The sequence below is a fragment of the Aquarana catesbeiana genome, linkage group LG06 (assembly GCF_042186555.1).
Source record: "Aquarana catesbeiana isolate 2022-GZ linkage group LG06, ASM4218655v1, whole genome shotgun sequence".
Lineage (NCBI taxonomy): Eukaryota > Metazoa > Chordata > Amphibia > Anura > Ranidae > Aquarana > Aquarana catesbeiana.
The window spans coordinates 258627659-258641990 of record NC_133329.1 but is presented as its reverse complement, the minus strand read 5'-3'; the positions used below and the strand labels follow the sequence as shown (position 1 = coordinate 258641990).

The 14332-nt window shown below is 42.0% G+C and overlaps 1 protein-coding gene across 1 annotated transcript in view; it reads left to right on the top strand.

Moving 5' to 3' along the window:
• The first annotated feature begins 10880 nt into the window (after positions 1-10880).
• The window catches only part of CFAP410 (cilia and flagella associated protein 410), a 145502-nt gene continuing 142050 nt past the window's right edge, over positions 10881-14332 (top strand). The window contains exon 1 of the mRNA XM_073633221.1: positions 10881-10905. The gene's annotated coding sequence lies outside the window, so the exon portion shown is untranslated. The remainder of the gene's footprint in view (positions 10906-14332) is intronic.

Sequence of the window (14332 nt, the reverse complement as noted above, 5' to 3'; positions counted from 1 at the left end):
CTTTTTTTACATCCCTGATCACCCCCACACCAGTTATATGATGATGCTGTACTGCACTGGTGACAGTATATAAAAATGTAGAAAAAAAAATGTGAACATTTTTTTTTTTTTTAATTTGTTAATTTTCCAAAAAAGTGACAAAAAATTACAACTTCAAGAAACGAATGCCTCTTACTAAATACTTTGGGCTGTCTACTTTCCAAAACGGGTCATTTGGGAGATATTTGTACTTCCCTGGCATTTTTGGGTCTGAAGAAATGAAATAGGCCATCAATACATGAGGATTGATAGATTTTCAGATATATACACCATAGTTTGTGAACGCTATAACTTTCCTACAGACTAAAGAATATACACTGATTTAATCAAAGAAATTTAGCAGTATATACTATCTTGGCCTAAATTTATAAAGAAAGATTATTTACTGTATTTGCAAAACGTTATAATAGAAAAAAAGAAAAACTATTTTTTTCACAATTTTCTGTCTTTTTTCGTTTATTTAGCAAAAAAACAAAAAAACCCAGCAGGGATAAAAGTGGTTGTACAGGCAGAAGGTTTTTAATCTTAATGCATGGGATGCATTATTATAAAAAACCTTCAGTGTGCAGCAGCTCCCTTCAGCCCCCTAATACTTACCTGAACCCATCTCGATCCAGCGATGTTGCATGAGAGACTCGGCTGTTCGAGACCCAGTGAGCCAATGAGGAGAGAGGGGGTGGGGCTGAGCAACTGCTCCGTGTCTGAATGGACATACAAAGCTGCGGCTTGGCTTGTGTGTAGGGCACTCGGCAGCAGGGAGGGGGCAGGAGCGCTGAGGAGGGACCCGAGAAGGGGAGGATCGGGGGTTGCTCTGTGCAAAACCATTGCACAAAGCAGGTAAGTATAACATGTTTTTTTATTTTTAAACAAAAGAAACTGATACTTTAGTATCACTTTAAATACCACTAAAAGAAAGGTCTATTTGTATGAAAAAAATGATTAGAAAAATTGCATATGGGTACAGTGTTGCATGACCACACAATTGTCATTCAAAGTGTGAAAATTAGTCACTCTGGAATTGTGGCTGACTATTCAAGATGGCTGCCATGCTTTTTCTGAGGTAATGGTGGCTGTGAGTGAAAACTAACAGTTTCTCTGAGATGTTGCTGACTGTTAAAGATGGCTTCCCCTTCTCCTGGTCAATCACAGAGCGCTTTGTGTTATGTGAACCCATTCACCAAATACAAAGGCTCCTGTGAATGGGCAGAAGAGGGTGGGGGGTGGGTAGAGATGCTGTTTGTGAGAAGGTAGCATCTCACCTGTCAGCTTTGTAAGTGAATTCCTGGAGTTCAACTTTAGGATGAAATGGGCTGCCTCCAAGCATACCTGCCTTTATTGTATCCATTGATATATATTGTATGTGCCAACACAGAGGCTTTTATAGACTAGTAAGCCTAAAAAAATCACTATACACAAGAGCCTTGATAAGGCAGTGTAGCTTCCACGTGTATATGTAAATGTTGTGTAACTAAAGCCTCTGTTTTTAGAGCAAATTGTTTGTATAGTTTATTATTCTTCCTTTAGCTCATAAATATGCTGGGAAATACATGTATTTGTGTGCAGTTGACATCAGTCTGTTCTGATGTGATTTCTCAATAGCCCTCAAGTCATCGTGATTGACAATAACAATGTTTTGCTTCTATACTGAAACCAGAGTGCTGGAATGAGTATGGCAGCTTCCATGTTTTTCCAGGAAAAGTTTCCTTTAATTTTTTTTAATAAAAAAATCTCATATATACTCAAGGTGCTCTAAGGCACTTAGCACACTTGTGAGCCTGTTAGCAACAGGATTGAGATGCAAGACAGGGCAGAGAAATACCCATTTCTACTAGTCACTTCCATGCCGAACTTGAAGTACAGCTTTCTCACTGGAGCATGACATTCTGCAGTCAGAAAGGAAGCAATACCTTTCTCGTCCAGCCATGACAGAGCAATCTATGAAATAAGGTGAATATTTTTGCTGCATGTTTTAGCAATCTGGTCACTGGTTAGTTACATAGTAGGTGAGCTTGAAAAAAGACACAAGTTCATCAAGTCCAACCTATGTGTGTGATTATATGTCAGTATTACATTGTATATCCCTGTATTTTTGTGGTCATTCAGGTGCTTATCTAATAGTTTTTTTGAAACTATCGATGCTCCCCGCTGAGACCACCGCCTGTGAAAGGGAATTCCACATCCTTGCCGCTCTTACAGTAAAGAACCCTCTAGGTAGTTTAGTCTTGTTAAACTCCCTTTTGCAAAATTTTTTTATCCCTATTGTAGGGTCACCAGTAGGGATGGGCTTTATGTTCGGGTCGAACATGAGTTTGACTCCAACATTGGCTGTTCGCCCGTTCGCCGAACAGCAAACAATTTGGGGTGTTCGCAAATTTGAAAGCCGCGGAACACCCTTTAAAAGTCTATGGGAGAAATCAAAAGTGCTAATTTTAAAGGCTTATATGCATGGTATTGTCATAAAAAGTGTTTGGGGACCTGGGTCCTGCCCCAGGGGACATGTATCAATGCAAAAAAAAGTTTTAAAAACGTCAGTTTTTTTCGGGAGCAGTGATTTTATTAATGCTCAAAGTGAAACAATAAAAGTGTAATATTCCTTTAAATTTCGTACCTGGGGGGTGTCTATAGTATGCCTGTAGACGGGCGCATGTTTCCCGTGTTTAGAACAGTCTGGCAGCAAAATGACATTTCTAAAAGAAAAAAAGTCATGTGAAACTAGCACCGGCTATACGGCTATAATGAATTGTCGTTCCAGTAATACACATAAAAGTTCATTGATAAAAATGGCATGGAATTTCCCCACAGGGGAACCCCACGCCACAATTAAAAAAAAAAAATTAAAAAAAAATGGTATGGGGGTCCCCCTCAAAATCCATACCAGACCCTTCAGGTCTGGTATGGATTTTAAGGGGAACTCCACGCCAAAATTTAAAAAAATGGCATTGGGTCCCCCCAAAAATCCATACCAGACCCTTATCCAAGCACGCAACCTGTCAGGCCGCAGGAAAAGTGGGGGGACAAGAGAGCGCTCCCCTCCTGAACCGTACCAGGCCACATGCCCTCAACATTGGGCGGGTGTTTTGGAGTAGCCCCCCGTTTACGTAACCGGGTGACCCCGCCCCCCTCTGACAACATGGGGAAAGCCACAGGGAAGTCCCCGTGAAGTCCCCTGTGCGTCAGAGGAGGGCGGGGTCACCGGGTGGCCCCGCCCTTCGTTATATAAGAAGTTTACCTGTCAGAAGATCTGGAACACAGACATCCCTCCAGGTCATCCGGGTTTTTCGTGTTGAATGGCGACATGAGGATAACCTAAGGGAGCCTGGAGATTTACCCCCCATAGGAACACCGGGAGCGTCAGCAAGCTAAAAGGCCTTGGCTAGGCTAAAGCCACTTGCCCTTTTATGCTTGCCATCTGGTAAGCAGGCTCTACTACTAGGGTGGATTGTCACTACTGCTTAGAAGTGCACGGTGGTGGTGTTTTCACTTTGAAATAAGGACTTGGAGAAATCCCCTTGATGTCATTTATATGAACTTTTAATAATTTTAGCGCAGCTTTTTACAGGACTCTAGATTTTGGTGTGATCGCACTATATGCTGCTGCTTATATGTTTTTGTGTTAGCGCGGTTCTTCCTATTTTACATGTTATATAAGAAGTGTCAGAAGAACGGAAGTGTCACACGGTAGAAGACTCCCACTGAGGCAGATCGTGTGGACGGAGCGGAGAAGAAGCCAGAGCAAGATGCGTGACAAGAAGAGCAAAGGAAGAAGAAGATGGAGAAGAAAAAGATGAAGGAAAAAGAACACCGAAGGAAGAACTGAAGAAAGAAGATGAAAGAAGAAGAAATTAATAAAGGACTTGTCAAAAAACGTCTCTTGTGGTTTTTAACCTTTTTGACACTTTTTTTGTGAAATGGTAGGGGTACATGTGTACCCCATTATCAATTCACACGGGGGGGCCGGGATCTGGGGGTACCCTTGTTAAAGGGGGCTTCCAGATTCCGATAAGTCCCCCCCGCCCGCAGACCCCCACAACCACCGGCCAAGGGTTGTGGGGATGAGGCCCTTCTCCCCATCAACATGGGGACAAGGTGCTTTGGGGGGGCTACCCCAAAGCACCCTTCCAATGTTGAGGGCATGTGGCCTGGTACGGTTCAGGAGGGGGCACTCTCTCACCCCTCCTCTTTTCTTGCGGCCTGCCAGGTTGCGTGCTAGGATAAGGGTCTGGTATGGATTTTTGGGGGGACCCCACGCCATTTTTTTTTAAATTTTGGCGCGGGGTTCCCCTTAAAATCCATATCAGACCTGAGAGGTCTGGTATGGATTTTGAGGGGGACCCCTACGCCATTTTTTAAAAAAATTTGGCACGGGGTTCCCCTTAATATAATAATAATAATAATAAATGGAATTTAGGGGGACCTCCACGCATTTTTTTTTTAAAGTTTCGGTTCGGGGCTCCCCTGTGGGGAAATTCCATGCCGTTTTTATCAATTAAATTTTATGTGTATTGCAGGACCGACAATTCATTATAGCCGGCGCTAGCGATAGTAGTTTTACATGACCTTTTTTTCCTTTAGAAATATCATTTTGCTGTCAGACTGTTCTAAACACGGGAAACATACGCCCATTTACAGGCATACTATAGACACCCCCCAGGTATGAAATTTAAAGGAATATTACACTTTTATTGTTTCACTTTAAGCACTATTAAAATCACTGCTCCCGAAAAAACGTCCGTTTTTAAAACTTCTTTTTTGCATTGATACATGTCCCCTGGGGCAGGACCCAGGTCCCCACTTTTTATGACAATAACTTGCATATAAGCCTTTAAAATGAGCACTTTTGATTATGCATGTTCGAGTCCCATAGACTTTAACGGTGTTCGCGTGTTCAAACAAATTTTTTGCCTGTTCGCATGTTCTGGATGCGAACTGAACCGGGGGGGGTGTTCTGCTCATCCCTAGTCACCAGTACGGTATTTATAAATTTAAATCATATCCCCTCTCATGCATCTCTTCTCCAGAGAGAATAAGTTCAGTGCTCGCAACCTTTCCTCATAACTAATATCCTCCAGACCCTTTATTAGCTTAGTTGTCCTTCTTTGTACTCGCTCCATTTCCAGTACATCCTTCCTAAGGACTGGTGCCCAGAACTGGACAGCATACTCTAGGTGCGGCCGGACCGGAGAATTATTGTTTTATCTCTGTAGTTGATCCCCTTTTTAACGCATGCCAATATTATGTTTGCTTTGTTAGCAGCAGCTTGGCATTGCATGCCATTGCTGAGCCTATCATCTACTAGCAACCCCAGGTCCTTTTCCATCCTAGATTCCCCCAGAGGTTCTCCCCCCAGTGTGTAGATTGCATTTATATTTTTGCCACCCAAATGCATTATTTCACATTTTTCTACATTAAACCTCATTTGCCATGTAGTTGCCCACCCCATTAATTTGTTCAGATCTTTTTGCAAGGTTTCCACATCCTGCGGAGAAGTTATTGCTCTGCTTAGTTTAGTATCGTCCACACATACAGAGATTGAACTCTTTACCCCATCCTTCAGGTCGTTTATGAACAAAATAAATAGGATTGGTCCCAGCACAGAACCCCGGGGGACCCCACTACCTACCACTGACCATTACGAGTACTCCCTATATATCACCACCCTCTGAACTCGCCCTTGTAGCCAGTTTTCAATCCACGTACTCACCCTATGGTCCATACCAACGGACCTTATTTTGTACAGTAAATGTTTATGTTGAACTGCGTCAAATGTTTTTGCAAAATCCAGATACACCATGTCTACGGGCATTCCTTTATCTAGATGGCAACTCACCTCCTCATAGAAGGTTAATGGATTGGTTTGGCAAGAACGATTTTTCATGAATCCATGCTGATTACTGCTAATGATACCATTCTCGTTACGAAAATCTTATATATAGTCCCTTATTATCCCCTCCAAGAGCTTGCATACTATTGATGTTAGGCTAACTGGTCTGTAATTCCCAGGGATGTATTTTGGGCCCTTTTTAAATATTAGTGCTACATTGGCTTTACTCCAATCACCTGGTACCATTCCAGTCAGTAGACTGTCACCAGCAACAGGATTGCAAGTCTGAAATGGGCCTAAAAGTGATGTAATGGGTCTAAAAGATCCTTCGTTTTTTGTATTGGTTAAAATGTCATAAAAACATACTTTAAATGAAACCAAAAAGTATAAGTTTTACCAAATCAAGCTGTATTTTTTAGGAAAAAAAATACCATGTCGTGTGTAAAAAAAAATGCTGCACTGCGCAAATCCATGTCACTTACTCTACATTCACACCTATGCGTTTTTTAGTGCATTTTGCAGTTTGCAGAAACGCACTACTTTCCATTTAACATGGTTTCCTTTGGTACTAGTTCACATCTATGCGTTTTGTGGCCGGGGCGTTTATGGAAAGGGTCAGTGGTTTTTTTTCCCGCAATTTGCGGCCAATAGATTTCAATGGAGCTGCACCAGAAACGCAAGTGGTGCATTTGTGAGGCGATTTTTTATGTGTTTTGCATTCTTATTTTACCACTGTATATAGCTGATTGCTAAGCAGGGGGCTGGGAAGATGGCCGCTCCTTAGCAACCAAGGAGTCATCAGCTGTCAGCAGGGTTCCCCGCTGAAAGTAAACAGAAAATTTGCTGGCAAAATTTGCCGGCGTAGCCCCCAGGTACATACCAGGCCCTTCGGGTCTAGTATGGATTTGAAGGGAACCCCCACGCCCCAAAAAAACAAAAAAACAGCAAAGGTTCCCCTGCAAAATCCATAACTCCCTTTCCTGACCTGCCAGGCTGCATGCTCGGATAAGGGTCTAGATTTTGGTAAAAGACCCTACGCCGTTTTTTTTGGCGTTGCGGTTCTCTCCAAATTGATACTAGACCCAAAGGGCCTGGTATGGACATGGGGGGGAACCCCACGCCGTTTTTTAGCAAATTTTTTTGCCAGCAATTTTTTTTTAAATTCAGCTTTCAGCTGATGACTCAGTGGTTGTGAGTGACGCAGCAGCCGGCTTCCCGGCAACCAGCTTTATACAGTGTGTTTTACAGTGCATTTAAAGAGAAAAAAACGTAAAATGCAAAATGCATGAAAACTGCATGAAAAAACGCTGGTTTAAAAACGCAAAATGCACTGAAAAACGTGCCTGAAAAACACATTAAACACAGCCACAGGTGTTAACCTAGACTTACAGCCTATGTAAGGATGATATAATTTCTGGCTAACAGGTGCATTATGATTGGTTAAAATCAATAAAGCCTGTAGACATTTAATTTTTGTTTAAACAGACAGGCTTTACCAATACAAAAAAGGAAAATCACCAGGAAACAAATCACATTTATGTATTAAGTTTCTCAGCTCCCTGTATAACTGAAAACTATACAGCACATACTGTAAAAACAATATTTCAATATTTTTAAACATTTTTTAAATACGATTCTTTACATTTAGCTGATCTAAATGTGTTCATGTGTATCTAAATCTTTAAAAAGTCTTATTTAAAGCCCTATTAAAAGCACTACTGTGGCTGTTGGGGCTTGTTCACACAGGTGACAGCCAATTCTCTGATCTGTTTTTAGAAACCAGCAAACAGGTGGCTGAATGCCTGTTTTTTTGGCAGCCAAATGGGGGTTTATATCTAAATACAGTACTTGGTCACAACTGTGAGCTATTATTTGACTGGCAGTTGTGGTACGGACCCTTACAATTTTTTTCTGCAGTACAAACCACTGGGGCCAAAACTTGCATACAACCCAGTCCAGCCAATCATTGCAACCACTGCAATGCTTCAGGCTCCTTCAGAAAAAAATTTAAAGTCAGCAGCTACAAATACTGTAGCTGCTGACTTTTAATATAAGGACACTTATCTGTCCAGGGATCTCATGATGTTCTCACCCTACTGATTCTTCAATCGGCTTCAGATGCATGTACTGGCATCTCTAGTAAGTGAAACAGGAAGTGAAGCCTTGTGGCTTCACTTCCTGTTTACTATTGTGCATGCCCGAGTCGCACTGCACCTTGTGAATGGTCCCCTAGTCTTCTGGGACCTGTGCAGAAGAAGGAGGGGAGGGACGAACTTCTGGCTCAGTTCGCCGCAGCGATCCAAGCCAGAAGTGGGAGTGGGTACCTATCAAAACCAGGTACCCACCCCCCCCCCAACAAAAAAGTGCCTAATGTGGCAAAGCTTCCCCTTTTGGGTGAAGCTCTGTTTTAAGGGGTGCAGTCATGGGACAGAAAAATCATGGCTCACCTATTTATAATGCCCTCTTGCTGCCCATGTGAAGGAGTCCTTGCTATTGTTTTGAAATACCTGGATCTGACTCTTGAAATTATTATTGTACCTTGCCAATTCTATGATAAAGAGGTCTGCAACTCATAAAACAAAACTTGTTTTATAGCAAAGATTTATGCCGCGTACACACGATCGGAAATTCGGCCAGCAAAAGACCGATTAGAGCTTTTAGTCGGAAAATGTGACCATGTGTATGCTCCATCGAACTTTTGCTGGCGGAATTCCCGCCAGCAAAAGATTGAGAGCAGGTTCTCAATTTTTCGGTCGGAAAAAGTTCATATCCGAAAATGCGATCGTCTGTATAAATTCCGACGCCCAAAATTCCTACGTATGCTCGGAAACAATTCGACGCATGCTCGGAAGCATTGAACTTCATTTTCTCAGCTCGTCGTAATGTTGTACGTCACCGTGTTCTTGACGGTCGAAAGTTCAGAGAACTTTTGTGCGACCGTGTGTATGCAAGGCAAGCTTGAGCAGAATTCCGTCGGAAAAACCATCCAAGCTTTTTCCGATGGAAAATCCGCTCGTGTGTACGCGGCATTATAAACTTGTTCTCCATAAAGTCAGTCACTTGCTTGCTCATATAGAAATAATCTTAGAACATATTTTTAAAACTTCTCACAGTTTATTCAGTTTTTATATTAAGCATCAGGGTAAAAAAATAAATAATAAATATTCCGCAGTAGCGCACCAAAACAATATGAATGTAAAAATGTGAATGAAAAAACAAATCCATATAGGTATAAGTCCAAAGAATTTGATAAAGATGGTGTATCACTATAATAAATACACCGTATGTCCTCCACCAGTGTTAGTGTAGGTTCCACTCACCAAATGGTATTGCCATTCACTCTTGTGACTGGCACATAGCGCTTATGTCGATATAAAGCCGCCGAGAAACTCCAATCATTATCCAGATCCAGATGAAATTATCCACTGTGATTTGGTAACTTTGGTTTTCTCTTCTGTAACCTCCCTGATATGCCAGTATGATTGTTTCTTTCTTTTGTTTTGTATTGTACTGTTTTTTTCTCCAGCAAATACCCCTACAGGTCAAATGGGACTTTGTTTTTCCATTCACATTTTTTTTTTTCATTCACATTGTTTTGATGTACAGTAATTTGATTTGAATTGGTGTGCTACTGTGGAATGTTTAATTTTTCGTTTTGTTCACCTTGATGCTTGATTTTGTTTGTACTAAGTAGCAGCACATTGAGATTGAGGATATTTATGGAATATAGTACCTAGTACCAGCTAGAATAGCTAAATTTGTCCCCACATATTCACCTAATTGCTTTAGAGGATGTGACACATCTGGTACACATTTTCACATTTGGTGGGAATGTCCAGTTGTCCAAGCATTCTGGAAGAACATATTTTTTATGGCCTCTAAAGCTCTGGAAATTGCAATTCCTCCAGACCCTGCTATGGCACTTCTCAACCTTAAACCTACTACACTCACCCACAACCAATTTCAATTGTTTATTCAACTTAGTACTGCAGCTAAACAAATGATTGCCAAGGCATGGAAGTCTCCATCTCTAATTATACCCGAAACTAAACACAGAATGAATAAAGCTCTCATATACACACAGATGACAGCTATTGAAGACAATAAGATCAATAAATTTCGCAAGATCTGGCAACCATGGGTTAAACACTACTTCCCCACTGACTTCGACCAATCTTTGTTCCTACCACACTAGGTTATACAGTATATTCGCCTATTATATATCCATATCTACCATGAGCCAGGACACCACCCTGGGCAATTACTTCCTTCTATCTTTTCGTTCTTCCTCCTCTGTTACTTACTTTTGTATATTCATTATATAAATAGGGATACTTATTCTTTACCCTTCTTACTTACATCGCTTACCTTCTAACTAGACAATTCTATTCAGTCTGAATATTTGTTTCTCATTTTTATCCTTATGCCTTTTATTTATAACGTTCATAAAGTAAACTAGTTATAAGATGGTTTTATATATATACCACTTTATTGTAAAGTATTTTGAATGTATAATATGTGTCCCTACATTATATTCTTTTATTTTTCTTTATGAAAACTCAATAAATACATTTAACAAGGATATTTATGGAATATTTTAGGAGCGCAGTGCATGTATTCATATACAGTTTTTATATTGGTTCTAAATTTCTTGTACACATTTCAGTTATTCATATGCACACTAGAGGGTGCAATTGAACTTTCGTACTTCTACTGTAGAGCCTCATTAGAAACTAAAACATACATTTATAGTCACACAGAAACTCATATATTTTGGCCAATATCAAAATATCATTTTTATTTTTTTGTATTTTGCAATTTGCATTGAGAAATAAAACAATTAAAATAGCTATAGACATACAATTTGGCAGCGCTGCAGCCAGAATCCAGGGGATTCCCGTGACTGGATGTACAGATGGATTTTGAAGACAGTTGCGGCTGCTGAGCCCATACAAAGCAACAACCGGCTGACTGCAGATTCGGATGTAATCGCACAGCCAGCAAATACCTATGGCTAATGACAGATGCCCACTTCAGGACATACAGTAAGCTGTTTGCACCAAATCCTCCCTTTTCAAAATGCATTGCAGTGATTACAATTGACTCTTGTTTTGTGTTTTGGCTTTTGGCTATATGTCTCATAAACAAGAGAGCTGAGAAGGGTAGCTGTGGACAGAAGACTTGTGTGATGCTGAGGCAGAGGACAGATCATCTGGCACAGGTGATTGGCTGAGATGCTGATGTGCATTGCGACTGATAGGTTAGGGACAACCTGTGGCTATCACCCAATACTAGATCCCACTAGCATGATACACACTCTCACCTGTTCTGTAAATGCATTTCCCTCATTACAATTGCCTCTTATTGTCTATTGTAGGGTTTTGGCAACCTTTCTTATAATGAAGAGAGCTGACAAGGGTGGCTATGGATGGAGGACTTGAGTGGTGATGGAGAAGAATGCAGGTGGTGATTCAAAATAATAGGTTAGCGACAATCTGTGAATATCATCCAATACCGTCTTCTCCTAGCAAACCCCCACACACAGATAAATGGCCTTCCTAACACACCAAAACAGAAAACAGAATTGTGATGGTTGTGACATTGTGGGCTGCTACTGGGATCTTCAGGGCCCGGTGAGGACCCCACCGATGGATGACCAATGGTAAGTGTCAACACTGTTAGGGCTCATTTACACTTACTTCAAAATGTGGCATTGGAAACGCTTTTTAAAGTGCTCTAGATGCCAATCAAAGTCCCTGTCACAAACAAAATAAAATGTAAGCTTACAGTTGTTTTGTTTGCATCGCTTCAAAAACTATACCCTATGTCGCTTTCTTGATGTTTCAAAACATCTCCAAAACCCCCATAGAAGTCTATGACAAAGATCGCTCGCAGCACCTGCAGCTTTTGAGAGGCTTTTATTCAGCGTTAACTTTGCTTTGTTTTGGCGGTATTGCAGGTATGAGATATCCCAGGAAGCACTGGGAAACCAACAAGTGAATGGGAAAGATGTCATCAGCAGTCACTTCCGGTTCATGTGTATATATTCTGGAAGTGTCTGGTGCTGATGTCACATCTGGTGTGCAGCGAAGAGCAGCAGGAATGTGAGCGGGGTCTGGACCGGAGCGGAACAACTGGCAGACAGCACATATGGTGTGCAACATGGGAATGCTATAGTGGAAGGTGAGCATGGATCAGAGAGGTAGGAATGAGGAGCAGAGGTACAGCAGAGCTGGGGGACCAGAGTGGGGTTAATTAGCGATATCACAAGTGGTGTGCAATATAGTGGGAAGTAAGCATGGACCAAAGAGAGAGGAGGATCAGCAAACCAGAGGATCGGCAGAGCTGGGGGTTACTACTGAGTGGGAGATCCACAGAGATGGGGATTACTACTGAGCAGGGGATCAGCCGAGCCCAGGGAAATTACTGAGTGGGAGATCCACAGAGATGGGGGTTACTACTGAGCGGGGGATGAGCAGAGCTGGGGATACTACTGTGTGGGGCATCAGCAGAGCTGGGAGTACTACTGAGCAGGGAATCAGCTGAACGTGGGTACTAATAAGCTGGGGATCTGCTGAATGAGGATCTGCTGAACAGGGGTACTAATGAGCTGAGAATCTGCTGAGTGGGGGTACTACTGGGTCCTTTTAAAACAAATCAAAAATCAACATACACAGGGCATTTACCAGGCTTAATTAAAGTTTCAAAAAAGCATCACCAAAGCATTATAAAAGCGTGTTGAAGCAGTGGGTGCTTTAATGTGTGTTAAAGTCAAAGCAAGTGTAAATAAGCACTTAGGGTACCCAAACAACCAACCTGCTCTAGTGTATATTTAACAGAAGACCAGGAACACATTGTGTTATTTGATTGGGAATTCAGGCAGGAAAAGAGGGCTTAGGGCTTGTTTACACTTGCTTCAAAATGTGGCTTTGGGCACACTTTTTTAAAGAGCTCTGAATGCCAATCAAAGATCCTGTCACTAAATAAAATGGTTAGCGTACAGTCCTGTTTACACGTTGCTTTTGGCTTTGCTTCAAAAATCATACCCCAAGTCGCTTTCTTGGTGCTTCAAAGTGTCTCCGAAGCTTCCATAAAAGTCTATGACAAAGCTCACTTGAAGCATCTGCAGCTTTTGAGAGGCTTTTATTCAGCTTAAGCTTCGCTTTGTTTTGGAGGTATTGCAAGTATGAGATATCCCAGGAAGCACCGGGAAACCAAAAAGCAAACCTTTCTATCCAGATTTAAAGCTAATAGAGCCATTGATGGACTTTTAATTTCAAAATATGTGTAGTCCTGAGGAAAATAATAATATACAGGGTATGTGAGTGGGGTCTAGCCCAGAACAGAGTAGATGGCACACATGATGTGCAACATGGGAATGATAGAGCAGAAGGTGCGCGGGGACTGGAGAGAGAGGACTGAGCGGCAGAGGATCAGAAGAGCTGGGGAAATGTAGTAGAAGAAACTAGCAATGTCACACATGCTGCACAGTGTGGGAGCAATATAGCAGGAGATGAGCGGGGAACAGAGAAATTAGAGGAACAGAAAACCAGAGAATCAGCAGAGCTGGGGGTTACTACTGAGTGGGGGATCAGTAGAGCTGGAGGTTACTACTGAACATGGGATCAGCAGAGCTGGGGGTTACCACCGAGCGGGGGATCAGCAGAGCTAGGGGTTACTACTGAGTGGGGCATCAGCAGAGCTGGGAATATTATTGAGCAGGTGAACTACTGAACAAGGGTAATAATAAGCCCCTAAACCCCTGTTTTTAACGCAAACTATTTGAAAAGGATAATTCGGTTTGTAGCAGATTGGCTGGCCAGTTGAGCTGGGAATTTTCTTTGGTTTTGTTTTGCATGCGTTGCCCTTCCATGTGTGGTCCTTGATGTGAAGGCCAGTTATAGATAAGGGCAGTGGTCAGTTGTTTGTTACTGATGTAATACTGCTGAAGGGACACACTGGACACCTTTGCTGTTATTGTGCTGTGTGTTGGGTGTGTCCAGTGTGCCCTCTGCCTTTAAGGAGGACTGGGCTACCTCCAGGCTCATCTGCCTTCTATCTATCTATTAGAATGCATGTGCTTCCACTGTAGAGACTCTCATAAATTTACAAGAGTTAGGACGGCAGAAATGTTGGGGTGCCTTGGAGCGGCTCTGCAGCTTATGTATGTATTTGCAAATATGTGCTAACTAAACCCGTTTTTAATGCAAACTGTTGGGATAATCTGGTTGGTAGCATTGGCTGGCGAGTTGAGCTGGGAATTTTCTTTGGTTTTGATTTACTAATAAGCTGTGGATCTGCTGAATGAGGACACTAATGAGCCGGGGATCTGCTGACTGGGGGTACTTCTAAGCTGGGGTTCTACTGTCTGGGCCCCTTTAAAACAAATAGAAAATCAACACACACACAGGGCATTTGCCAAGCTTCATTAAAGCATGTTGAAGCGGTAGGCGCTTTAACCCCTTCCTGCCC